Source organism: Acinonyx jubatus, chromosome A1 (genome assembly GCF_027475565.1).
Source record: "Acinonyx jubatus isolate Ajub_Pintada_27869175 chromosome A1, VMU_Ajub_asm_v1.0, whole genome shotgun sequence".
Taxonomy (NCBI): domain Eukaryota; kingdom Metazoa; phylum Chordata; class Mammalia; order Carnivora; family Felidae; genus Acinonyx; species Acinonyx jubatus.
This window is the reverse complement of record NC_069380.1, coordinates 144,131,807-144,144,497: the sequence shown is the minus strand read 5'-3', so window position 1 is coordinate 144,144,497 and position 12,691 is coordinate 144,131,807. Positions and strand designations below refer to the sequence as shown.

At 39.3% G+C, this 12,691-nt stretch overlaps 1 long non-coding RNA gene across 1 annotated transcript in view; it reads right to left on the bottom strand.

Moving 5' to 3' along the window:
* LOC128316057 (uncharacterized) overlaps window positions 1-12,691 on the bottom strand; it is a 289,792-nt gene that overhangs the window by 143,224 nt on the left and 133,877 nt on the right. The window contains exon 3 of the long non-coding RNA XR_008299478.1: window positions 8,885-9,078. This is a non-coding gene — a long non-coding RNA (uncharacterized LOC128316057). The remainder of the gene's footprint in view (window positions 1-8,884; window positions 9,079-12,691) is intronic.

Genomic DNA, 12,691 nt, shown 5'->3' with positions numbered 1-12,691 from the left:
ATTTCCATAAAGAAAAGTCAAACAGCCTAAACAATGTCAATAATATCACCAAAATTTGGGTAAAGTTATTTCTATTTCACAAGCTAGATGAGGTAAACACTTTAAAACCTACCAGAACATTGAATCATTTATTGCCCTCAGACTTGATTTTTTAATTTTGATTTTAATATATTTGTTTGGAAATTAAACTCTGTTCTTTACCAAGGAACATAGAAGGAAGGGAGGATGTGGGGGAGTAAAGCTTTTAGAGATAATCTGCCAGAATCATTTCATCACTCCTTGAGTGAATTTCTCTAAATTCTCTGTTCTGCCTTTAACTACCTCTGTGATTTTGGCCAGGTTATTTGTTCATGAAATTCCGATCTGTATGATGATGGGATTCATCAATGTACTATCTGCTTTCAGCTTCAATGGAAGCTAAATTTGTCTATGTTGTTCTTTAATGAGTTGACATTCAAAGAACTGACAGACCTAAGCAAGCCAGGTTTCTGATCCTACTCTATCCCAAACATGCCAAAGTTTTTTATCACTGCCAGATACATGGCTCCTTCTGAGGGAAAATTCTCTGTTTAGAGCTTTCCAGGCACAGCCTCATGGAACCCAACGTGGACAGTAACTGAATGGTCACTTGGTCCACAGGTAGGAATCCAGACACTGGTTATGACCTGTTGCAGCTAAAAGAGCATGACCGGTAAGAATGTCTGAATACTTGGAAAATTTGAAGCATATGGAGAAAATATTTCAAGTATTCATTTAATTTAGAGATGTATACTCATTACAAGAAGCTCAAGAAATTTAAAACAATTTTATCCAAAGATTAGGGAAGTCTTTCTTCCTTACTTGTACTACCTTAGACTTCTTGGAATTAGCTATCAAATAAAAGGTTTGGAATTCTGAGACAGACATTTTTAGAAGATTAATTCAAAAGCCCCCCACCACGTTTTTTTTACTCAAGATAATATTGAAAAATAATGAGTTATTCATCACAAGGCTTGTGATTAGTCACAGTCCTTTGTGGTGAGAGTTCCCTCAATGGCTATTTCAGAAGTTTAAGTACAGACTGAACACATCCCTACCTTAGGAGAGTCAAGCTTAGACATGGCCTAAAATGGGTTCTCTTATTTGGAATGACCTGCCTTCCTCTTTCAGACCCAAGATGACCAACAGAAATTATTTCAATCATTATCTTCTCCTCTCCCATTTGAAGCATGAAGAGGTGACCTTCCAAGGAGAAATTATAAAGTAACAATATAAAAATTTTCATGACAAGATGTAAAAACTGTCTTTACTATAAACTCCCATTTTCTGAGGCAATCAGTGATTTTCTGATCAGACACTTAAAACCAAAAGAGACAAGTTAAAGTAACTCTAAAATCAATAATCTAGGGGTACTTTAATGAGGGAAAATTGAAAAATCATGGACTTAGATGGTCATTAAAGAACTAATTGTTTCCTTTGCCTGCAAACTTACACCATATAAAATGGACGACTGTTGTTCCTATTCTGAGAACACTCTGGTGAGAGTATTCCCAGTGAGTGTAAAAGCTTCCCAAATCATGGTAATTGAAGTGGTCTGGGAAGTGGTCCGGAAGGTCATCTGCCTTCTCATTTCCATAGCTCAGGCTTCCTCCTGCCTAATCCCAAAATGTAGGTCAAGTTGACCTCAGAGGGGTGAGACTCATCTATGACAACTCTGGGGCTTTGGTCCCAATGCAGAGTTCATCAGTTAAGAACTCAAGGGTTCAAGGCAGAATCCAGAATTACCCTTTATGGGCAGAGAATTTCCTCCATTGCTTCCTTGATTCACTCAGTCAACAGTTGATTGTGAAGTTCTTACAATTTTCCAAACATTGCTCGGAGCACAGCGGGTGTAAGATAGTAAGATCTCTGCTATTACAGCTCTTACATTCAACATGTGGATAAAAAAAGAAAAAACAAACAAATGAATACATGAAAATATGTAGAGAATAACACTTATGAGGGCTGGATGTCTTCTTCAGATTATGATGTTGACCTTTTAAGAGGTCAGGGGCTGAAATAAGAGAAAGGCAGACAAGAAAGTTTTAAAATATGCCGTGGGTGTGTGTGTGTGTGTGTGTGTGTGTGTGTGTGTGTGTGTGATGTGGTGTTGTGTTTGAGGACCTGTGCCCCAGTGCCTATTTCTAGAGCATCACCTGAGAGCTCCAGGGCAGGTAAGACCAGCAGACCAGCCTCTTCCCCACAGACACAAATCTGTATATGTCACTAAGATGCCCCTGGCTGCTGTAGATCCCAGAGGAGTAGGGACATGTGAACAAATGGCTCTTGGCTGGCTGCACACTTTGTGCTCTAAAAGCCTGAATCTAGACTCTCAGGAAGAGGGAGTAAAACAGCACCATTGTCCACTGAAGATAGAGAGGGTACAAAATACCTCTCTAGTTTCTATTTGGTGCCAAACCACCTCGGAAAAAGTAAACGACCTAGGGAATGAAAAGTTGTCCCTTCATTTTCTAGGGTAATCATTTATAATCCCCCATATTAAGGGGCCTACTTTATTATTCCACAACTAAGTTAATTTCAAAATCTTTTCTCCACAGTGTTCCTAATTAGAAGCAGATGTGGGAACCACCTCAGTACCAGGAGAACCCCTCTCTCCTATCTCTCGCAACCTCTGTCTGTTGCAAATAAGCCAAATTTAAACCAGCAATCATGCATGTTTCCAATCAGTCCTCCAACTTTCTCCCCATGGAAGTAACTCCTTGGCTTTGCACAAGGAAAGGAAATGTTTCCTTCAAAAAGCAATGCCAGGACAGGGAGCAGCTTATTCTCACGATATTTAACAGGCTAACTATCCAGTGCAGTGAGAAAAAAAAAAAACTGCAGGAGCAGCCAGAAAAAGACAGCAGAGGCCCCATGCCAGCAGAAACAATGAGAAAGACAGAATAGGACTGGGGAAAACATTTATAAAGTTTGAGAACATAAAGCTTATCTTCCTAGAAGCCCACCTTTTCGTGGATCCATAAGGAAGTATGTTCATGGTGAGAGGTGCTCTCTCTCTTTCATCTGATACAGAAGTAATATTCTGAAATCCACGGAGGTAAGGTTTAGCTTTTGTGATATGTGGAAGAGAGAGCATCACTCTAGTGCAGCCAAAAGACAAAAATGTCCTTCATGTGTTTTATGCCAACTCTCCCTCCTCTGTAGTAAGAAAAGGTAAGTATCTTGCCATACCATGAAAATTAAGAAAAATTCCATGATTGCCCAAAGAAGAGGTCCCCATAAACAAAATCTGTTTGGGAGGGAAAGAAAAGAAAAATGTAGGATATTGCCATTCTCCCTCACAGCCTCACTTATACTTTTTCTCGATCTGCCCCCTTAAATGCTTCTCAGCATTCTTAGGAAATGGATGCACTCATTTGTGAAAAACGTTGAGCTATTAGAGGCATCTGGACAGTCTGTAGAAGAAATAGCCTACATGAAAATACTGTTGTTGACATTGGCTTTTCTTTGGCGTTTTTAAATACACATGCAAGAAAGGGTGACTTGTGAAACTGTTAGAGGCAGTTTCACTGTGGGCAGAGTCTTCATCAACAGTAATTAACACTAAGCTGACCTTCCATTTAACAGCATTTCATTGGAAAAACCATCGGTTCAGCTGTGTGTGCTTGTCTCTTTCTGACAGCATTTCTCAAAGCAGAGCAAAGTAGCAGCATCCATAGTAACATTCAAAACACGAAGGGGCTGGTAGTTAACTTAATAAAACTCCTGAACACACAAATAGCTAATAGTGTCTAACTGACAGAACAGTGAGTAGCTGACAGTTCTGGGAATTAAACTGAATGTTTATTTTAATCTGTTTAATTTAAAACTGGTACAACATTTTATTGTACGGTAAGTTTATATAAATTTTTTAGAGGTTGGTTAAGTTACATGCTTGTTTTTAGATGGGAATTTTAAAACATTTATCACATGTAGCTTCTTAAGATATTTTCAATTTTCCCAAAGCACTGCAGAAAACAGTTTAATGCAATAAACATAAGAAGTCAACAGACCATCACACTATGTTTAAAAGTCTTCCCGGCAACAAGCAACCTGCATTCAAATCCTGCCTCGGCCACCTACTTGCTCTGCGAGCTTGGGCAAGTTACTCTCTAAGCCTCATTACAACCATCTATGAAATGAGATCAAAATAATTCTGAACTCATAAAATTATTGTGAACATTAACAAAACAAGGCAGGTAGAGCAGGAAGTAGAATGCCTGGCACATAGTCAGTACTCAGTTATTATCACTCACCTTCTTTTACAACTTGGCATCAGCCAACTAATAGACCTATTTGCCCTGAGTTGTTCACAAACTCTGGCTCTGGAGCCACACTGCTCATCAGAAACCTATTAGCATAGGAATTATTAAGGAGTACATGGATCTTTTCATTTACTAAAGTCTAAAATATAAAACCATAGCTATCGACAGAGAAATCTTCCAGCAAGAGCCATTTGGTAAAAAACATGCTTCAGAACACATTTCGTCTGTATTCTATGCAAGGAGAGCTGCTCATCAAAGACCCGCAGAATGCTAGCCCAGGAAGAGAACTTAGGCAAGCCAAACCCCACCACCTATCACCTCACCCTCTACTACCTTATTTTATAAAGGAAAAACAAAAACAAAAACAAAAAACCTCTGAATTGTTATGATTCTCCCTCCTTCATTCATCTAAGTTTAGAAGCGATTCAGAACCAAATCTGGGGTCTCTCAACACATGAGTAAAATTTTTTTGTTTCTCATTTAAATTGATGATGTTTGATTTAATACAAATGAAAATATGGGATTATTACATACAAACTTGCTCGTTGGCATTACTAGTTAAGTGTGAGCCAGAGGCCACATAGCAGCCATGCCACTGATATGTCAAAGAATCAAAACTATTAGGCTGTCTCAAATTTTCCTTCTCACAAAAAAATAGCATCACCAATGTGGCTGGTGAGGCAGCTTCACAGGTATACCTTCTAGGGGATGAAGTCTGGAGGACATGATTCACTAGACATCCTGTCCCCCAGCCCCGATTATAGCATGATGTCCCTGGACAAGAGAACCAAACTTCTTTCATTCAAATTCTACCCAGAAACCTGTAGAAATGTCTCTTCTTAGCAGCTCAATGATGCCACCTGCAACTACTCTGGCACAGGAAAAGTATTAGAAAGAGATTCTACTGGTTGCATTGGAAATCATCAAAGTTACTTACAGTAACAAAATAATGGGCCCTTTCAGTGTAGCTTTCCCAAACAACTTTTAAAATTCCAAGAAAGAGAGTATTCCTCGCCAAGGACCGTAATGCAGATACTTCTCCCTGCCATTGTTGCTTTTCTACATAATATGCTCAGAACTCTGATACTGAAGGATCAAGAGTCTTAGTGTTTCAGGGCACCCATAGCCCTACCTAACCTCTCTACATTTTAGGAGAATGTTCCCTTGAGTGTGTCTCCTGAACTGGCAATTATTAACAGCGCATCCACTTAGACCTTCAGCTCCAATATAGTTAACTAGAGATTTTCTCCACAGAAACCTCATTGCCCCTGCACATCTCAGTAGCCTCTGTACAAAGGCTCATTCAGAAGATGGGGATTTTGATTCCTCAGTGAAGATATACTTCCTAATCCCTTGTTTACAACACTTGTGCTGTCCTCAATACTGACATCCAGCAGGGCAGACTCCAGACGTCTTCCTATCTCTCAAAACTGGGGAATGGCCACCTTTCTTCTAGGAACTGTCTTGAAGCCACACCACATGTCCATGTAATTACACAAATCTAGGCATACGAACGTGGGAATTGAGTTTGCAATGGAGACTGCAATTGAGGGCAATCTGCTTGCCTTTCCTTCAATAAGAAAATGCCCCAGAGATGTTTGAGGCAAATCTGCTTTCCCCTAAGTATGATTGGAGTATTTAAAAATACATATTTTTGGAAGAGCATGCCCCCACCCCAAATAAGCCAACCTCTTCATCTGGTGCTCATCTGCTTGAAAACCAGAAGGAAAACTGGCTCTATCTTAGTTTCCAATGGAGCATCTTCCTTAAAGCTTTCCAAGAATTACTCTGCCTCTCTGTGATTCTCACTGACTCACCACCTTTGGAATGTAATCCTCCCTCTAATGTGTGACTCCACTGCAGTCCATTCTTGACCAGGGTTTGATAAATCATTGTAGTCCATGACCTGTCATGACATCCATGACAGTCTGTTGTCATGAAGCAATACATAAAAACAATCACAACAGACAAGCTACCACTTCTCCCTTCTCAGAATCACCCTGTAAAATCCTAGTGACTCTGGGGTCTAAGCACCGCCCCCACAGAAGTCCAGAAGTGTGGGTAAAGGACAATGAGTAAACATTTAGAGGTGACATAATTTCTCCTCATTGAAAGAAATGTATCAAGTCCACTCAGCCCTCTGAGTAGCTTTATAACATTTCATAGGTATTGTGAATTCCCTGCTTTCAAAACATATCAGTGCCATTTCTAAATAGCCTTCAAAAGAGAAAGGATTTAGGTGGTTCCAAAAGGCAGTAAAACCATTTTCTGGCTCTTCTCCTGAACCTGGATCCTGAAGTGACCCTACCATGTCTGCTTAGGATTTGCTTTTGTTGTCTCCCTCCAAAAACACAACAGATGGAACCTGAGAATTCACTTAGTTCAGGAGAACGTGAGCAGGATGGATTCTACAATTCAGCCAGGACAGTCATGTGTGAGGAGCTTTATCTGGATCCTTGTGGACATAACCGAAACGTCAAGAAATTTAAAAAGAGAAGGAGAGACAGTAAATGTTGTTGGTACAATAAGTTTCAACACAAACAAGGCAATGAATTCAAAAGCTTAGCCTGATCAGACTGCACAGACCTTTACCATGGCAGAAAAGAAATCTCTTGGGAGATGAGGCTAAAAACTATTATAGACAAAGCCCAAAATGCCTAACGAAAAAATTCTAGGGGTAAAAAGTTTCAGTTTGAAAGGAGGAGAAAGCCTCAGAAAGTATTAAGGAAGAACTTCAGTGAGAGAAAGAAAAAAAAACACATGATATGTCGTTTGCATTTTACCCCAAATCTTCAGCCCAGAAAAACTGTGGTTACTGCAACTGGCATCCTTGCCATTTGCATATTCCTTGGAGCATGACATGAAGTTTGGAGGCTGCAAGGCAGACCGCCTTCTGTCAAACACATAGGAATTTCATGGCCAAGTAGCCCAGGGAGAGTTGGGATCAAAGGTGTAACCTTCCTTTATTGTGATCTAATTTTTTATTCTTCCTTTTGTAAGAATAATACTGAAAATAGCATTTCCTTTAACCCTGAAAATTACTAAGAAGAGAAGCCAGTGCCAAAGCCAGAACTACCCAATATAGACCATCGTAGCATCTCTTGTTAAATAGCAGCTCTGTCATCCAAGCCATTTCAATGTGGGGAAGCGATGTTTGCAAAGTTGGCTTCTATGTAAAACATCAGCCTTTACTGGTTGATTTGGAGGGATGGGGAAAATCACAGCATTTATAACACAGTCACAGTTATTACCTATAAGCTACAACTACAACTAACTTTGTTCTTCATTACTCAATATCCTCAATACTCAACCATCTAAGTATTCATATAAACTTGACCTCTGTTTGAAGGTTCTCAAAGACTGTCATTATAAAGCTGAAATAAATTCCAGAGGCTTGGGCAGGAGTTTACTCCAAATAACAAGCCTGTTTCTAAAAGGTAAGTCCAAAGAGCATATATCCTGAGAATGAGGAGGGCATTTTGCACAAAATCTCCATGTTCTTCAGAATATAATAGACTATGCTATATAATGAATAAACACTAAAATTTCAGTGGCTTAACAAAACCACAATTCTTTTGTCTCTCAGGTAAAGTCTGATGTGAATGGGACAAGTTTTCCAGGACAGCATCCCTTCATTCAGTAACTCAGGGATCCAGGTCTCCTCTCCCTTTCCTTAAGCAGAGAACAAGAGACAGAGGAAGAACACTGACTTTTAACTCCTACTCACAGTTCATTGGCCTAAATTTTCACATAGCCCTAAATCCAGGGAAGAGAAGAGATTTAGAAAAGCACAGAAAATATTTAGTTTGTACTAACTGTCTTTGCCACATTCACATTCCTACGGTTATTCACTGATGCTGAGTGAAATTAGGCTTGATGGAACTTCAAGGATAATGCAAGGGCCCTCTGTATGGTGTAGGTGGCATAGGAGGTCACCTCTATGAGATGGAGATGGTCACCTCCATACTTTGGGTTGCATTTATTACATTATGGTTGCATTTATGTGTTAAAACCACTGTATCAAGGTATGACTGACACGGAAAAAGTTGTACATGCTTAATGTATACAATTTTTGTAATGTATCTTTTCTCATTTCTGTGTTCCACTAGTGTTGCAACCTCTCATCCGGATTCTAGAGCTCTCATAAATGTATTTTTGTACAAGAATGATTGTGAAATAAGTGTTTCTGTGAAGGGATGAGGGCTGGAAACTCCTATTCTGTCACCTCACTGACATCACTTGAGACAGCTTTTATTTTTTTTTTTAATTTTTTTTTAACGTTTATTTATTTTTGAGACAGAGAGAGACAGAGCATGAATGGGGGAGGGTCAGAGAGAGGGAGACACAGAATCCGAAACAGGCTCCAGGCTCTGAGCTGTCAGCACAGAGCCCGACCCGGGGCTCCAACTCACAGACCATGAGATCATGACCTAAGCCGAAGTCGGCCGCCTAACCGACTGAGCCACCCAGGCGCCCCTGAGACTGCTTTTAAACACAAATATCATCAAAGAGGAAAATACTTTCAGGTAGGATGCTTACCAAATAAGAACTTTTAGAGTTAATAATGAAATTTCTCCCTGGATGAGGAGTCACAGGCTCACCTTCTGAGATCAAGGCTTATGCTCTGGACACTGGCCCTGATCACACAAGAGCCAAGACAGCAGATCTCAGAAAGAAGAAACACTGGCAGACAAATGGTAGCCCTTCTCCATGCTCTCACTGACTTGACATCAGCCATTAACGCCTTGTTTGGAGCTGGTTCATTTGTTGATCTTACCAGACACTCTGCTGGCCTCTGAAGAAGTAAAAAAATGAAATAGTTAAGTTAGATTGGGAAGCAGCATGTCATGGTAGTAAGCACATGACTGTCAATTAAACAGACCCAGGTTCATATCACTAGTTCCCACTAATTACTAGTGCTGTGAGTTGGGTGTTTTGCCTGATATATGTGAGCCTCGTGTGTAACCTGGAAACAATATCGTCTAATATTGCTTGCAGTTTGTTTAAAGAATCAAATCGTGTCAAGCTTCTGGCTCAGAGAAGGATGTAAGATCCTTTCCATCTTGTATAGAAGGAGACAAGGAAGAGTTGAGCTTTAACTAGTTTACCGGGGCAAGACATGACGTGGAGGAATACCGGGTCAACACTGAGGAAGCGAGAGACTAGTCACAGTGAGCAGGGAATGCAGAAAAGAGGAGAGGAATTCAGGACAAACTTGGCCAAATTCACGATTTGGGGCAGACCAGTCCAACACTTCAGTCTGATTCTCATCCCCATTCATCATGTTCTCACATTTGGTAACAACTGCTAGACATGATGATAAATTAGCCCATAGGAAGGCTCTGAAGTTTGCTAAAACATTGACAGAGGCTTTTGACTCTATATCCACGTACATTTGACCCTTACTATCTGACACAGAGTGGCGACACTGGGGCATACCTCTTACTATCAATCACTAGGAAAATGAGGACGGCACTTTGACCAATATAAGACCTGGCTCAAGAGAAAATAATTTACTTCCCAGACTTAAAGATTCTATTTTTCTTGCAGTGTCTCAAATTATGAAAACATAGGGAAACACCCTTAACTAAACAGTGTACTGGCTTAGTTTTCAAATCAAAATTTTATTAAGTATTCCAGGAAATACCTCAAGAACCTTTTAATTTTTTTAAATATCCCATTCTATGATGCTACTTTTGCTAAACACTGTATAAGTTAAAGAATTGTTAAAGAAAATAATCTTTTTGAAGTAAATCCTTCATTATACAATGATAAATTTGATCCAGAAAAATCAGTTAGCCAAAAACAGGTGCTCAAATATATATATGTATTTTTTTATTACAGTTTCAAATCACCTATATTTAGGAATACTGGATTATACCTAAAATTAAATTATGATAGCCTTTTCTGGAGATACATTTTTTTAGTTTATTAGTTAAAAAACTAATCTATGATTGCCTTTCTGACAGAAATATGCTCTGTTGCAGAATTATACAGAGATCTAGGGAAGGCAAATAAATAGAAAAAAAATGGTTCCCTAAAATACAGATTAAAAGTAGCCACAAAGTTTATGTTCCATTGAAAAAAACACACTGTAGTATAAAGAGTTCTGTATGTGCCTTTCACTGGTTACAGTGTCCTGGAACAATGCAAGTCCCTCAAACATTGCTTAAAGGCCAGGACAGAATTTTTTAGTTTCCTGAAAACAGATATAAAGGCCAAAACAAAAACAAAGAACAAAAAAAATTGTTCTCTCTAGAAAAAGTAGATTCATGATTAGATTTAATAATTTGGCTGCTTTACTGAGCAGCTATGTGACCCTGGAAAAATTAATTGACTTCTTTGATCCTCATATTTCTTATTAATAAAGCAAAAATAATAATAGGTCCCTTACAGGATTATTACAGATGAAGTATAAATGTGAAATTCTCGGGGTGCCTGGGTGGCTCAGTCGGCTAAGTGTCCGACTTCAGCTCAGGTCACGATCTCGCAGTTCGTGGGTTTGAGCCCCGCGTCGGGCTCTGTGCTGACAGCTCAGAGCCTGGAGCCTGTTTCAGATTCTGTGTCTCCCTCTCTCTCTGACCCACCCCGTTCATGCTCTATCTCTCTCTGTCTCAAAAATAAATAAACGTTAAAAAAAAATTAAAAATAATGTGAAATTCTCCACCACTGCTTTGGGGCACATAGTAAACATTCAGTTACCCATTATTGCATATTAATCAATCATGTCATTTATATTGCAACTGAACTTTCAGATATTCTCTTTCACAACTGTTATGTTTCATATTGCTCATGAAAGCTACATAAATAAATATGGAGTCATTACATAATGTGAAAACTACTAGGTGAATAGTATGTCTGATGGTCTGACTTATACGCTACGTAATATTTAAGAAATCCACTTTGGAGGGCCTGAGGATGGGAGCTTAGAAGAGTGACTCCGTGTTTTCCAGAACAGCTGAAACTGGGCCACCAGAGTCCAGCAGGTCTATTAACTGGAAGACATCTTAAGACTGTGGTTTCAAATATAAGCCACAATTGAAAGTCAAAAGCAGCAGTCTCTCAGAATTGGTAATCAAGAGCCTTCGCACATGGGCAAACTGTATGTTTAACAATGGTTAACAATAACTTCCCTTAGTGATGTGGCTAGAGGCAAACATATTCTATTCTATCAAAACATCACTTTAAAGAACCAGTCAACTTTGGGATTGAGGTTACCCCAAATCAAGACCCTGTTAGAGTCAAAAGAGGTAATAATAAGAAAGAATGACCCATTCCTCCCTAGCCTTTGAAGGAATATACAGTAGTTCCTCATCAAGCACTGCTGGTTCCTTTCAGGTGCCCAGTATGAGAGCACTGGACACACATGCAGTCAGAGTCGCAGACTGTGTCTGTCCATAATTGAAGGCTTTTGACCTAGGCATCACAGAGATCTTTTTAATTCTGTGCCATCTAGAGAGCCACAACTTAAACCTACTTGTGATTTGTTTTGGCTCTTACGATGATGAGCCTTGATTCTTGGTGGGCTGATTCTTGGTGATTGGTTGTTTTTTTCCCCACCATTTATTTAGTTTGGTTTGAGTGTGTGTGTGTGTGTGTGTGTGTGTGTGTGTGTGTGTGTGTGTGTGTGTTAGGGGCAGGGTGGGGGGCTGTCCTGAAAATGGATGATAAATACACCACATATACCATAATAGCACAAACTCACCACAACAAAAGGTATCTTATTATTGTTATTATTATTAATCATTATTAGTAATCATTATTACTGATTGACTATCCATTATTATCTCCCTTCCCTGATCTTGGATCTTGAAAATCTTCCCTGATAATACCAACTGTTCATTTTACCCTTCATTGGTTATTCCTTGGGAAAAAAATTAAAATAATTCATATAGAAAAAGGCAGTAAGTCTCAATAGAAGAAGTGATGTATTAGAAATTCTTATCTAATCGCTACTTTACCATATTTCTCACATTAAGTTTTCCTCCCTAGATCATAGCTTTTGAAAGCTGGTTGTTCAAATCACTGTGCTATGAATCTACCTAGTCTGAGGCATAAGGAATATTCATGAGTAACCACAATAGAATATTAATAATGCTTTGTGTTTTATAAGACATTTCAGGACTCTGGTTTTCATGACCTCCTTGATCCTCACAAAAGTCCTGGGAGAGGATTATGGTACTATTCCCATTTTATAAATGAGGAAATGGAGACTCCCAAGAGTTAAGGAACTTGATCAAAGGCAGCCAACAGAGAAGTGGGAAGGTGTGGAATAGAACCCCATCTCCCACTCCTAGTCCTATGCCTACAAGAGCCCTGTGTGGGCTCCCCAGCGATCCATTTCGATGACAAAAAACTGGCACAGGGATATGGAGAAGAGAAAAATGACTTCCACCTTGAAAAAGTGG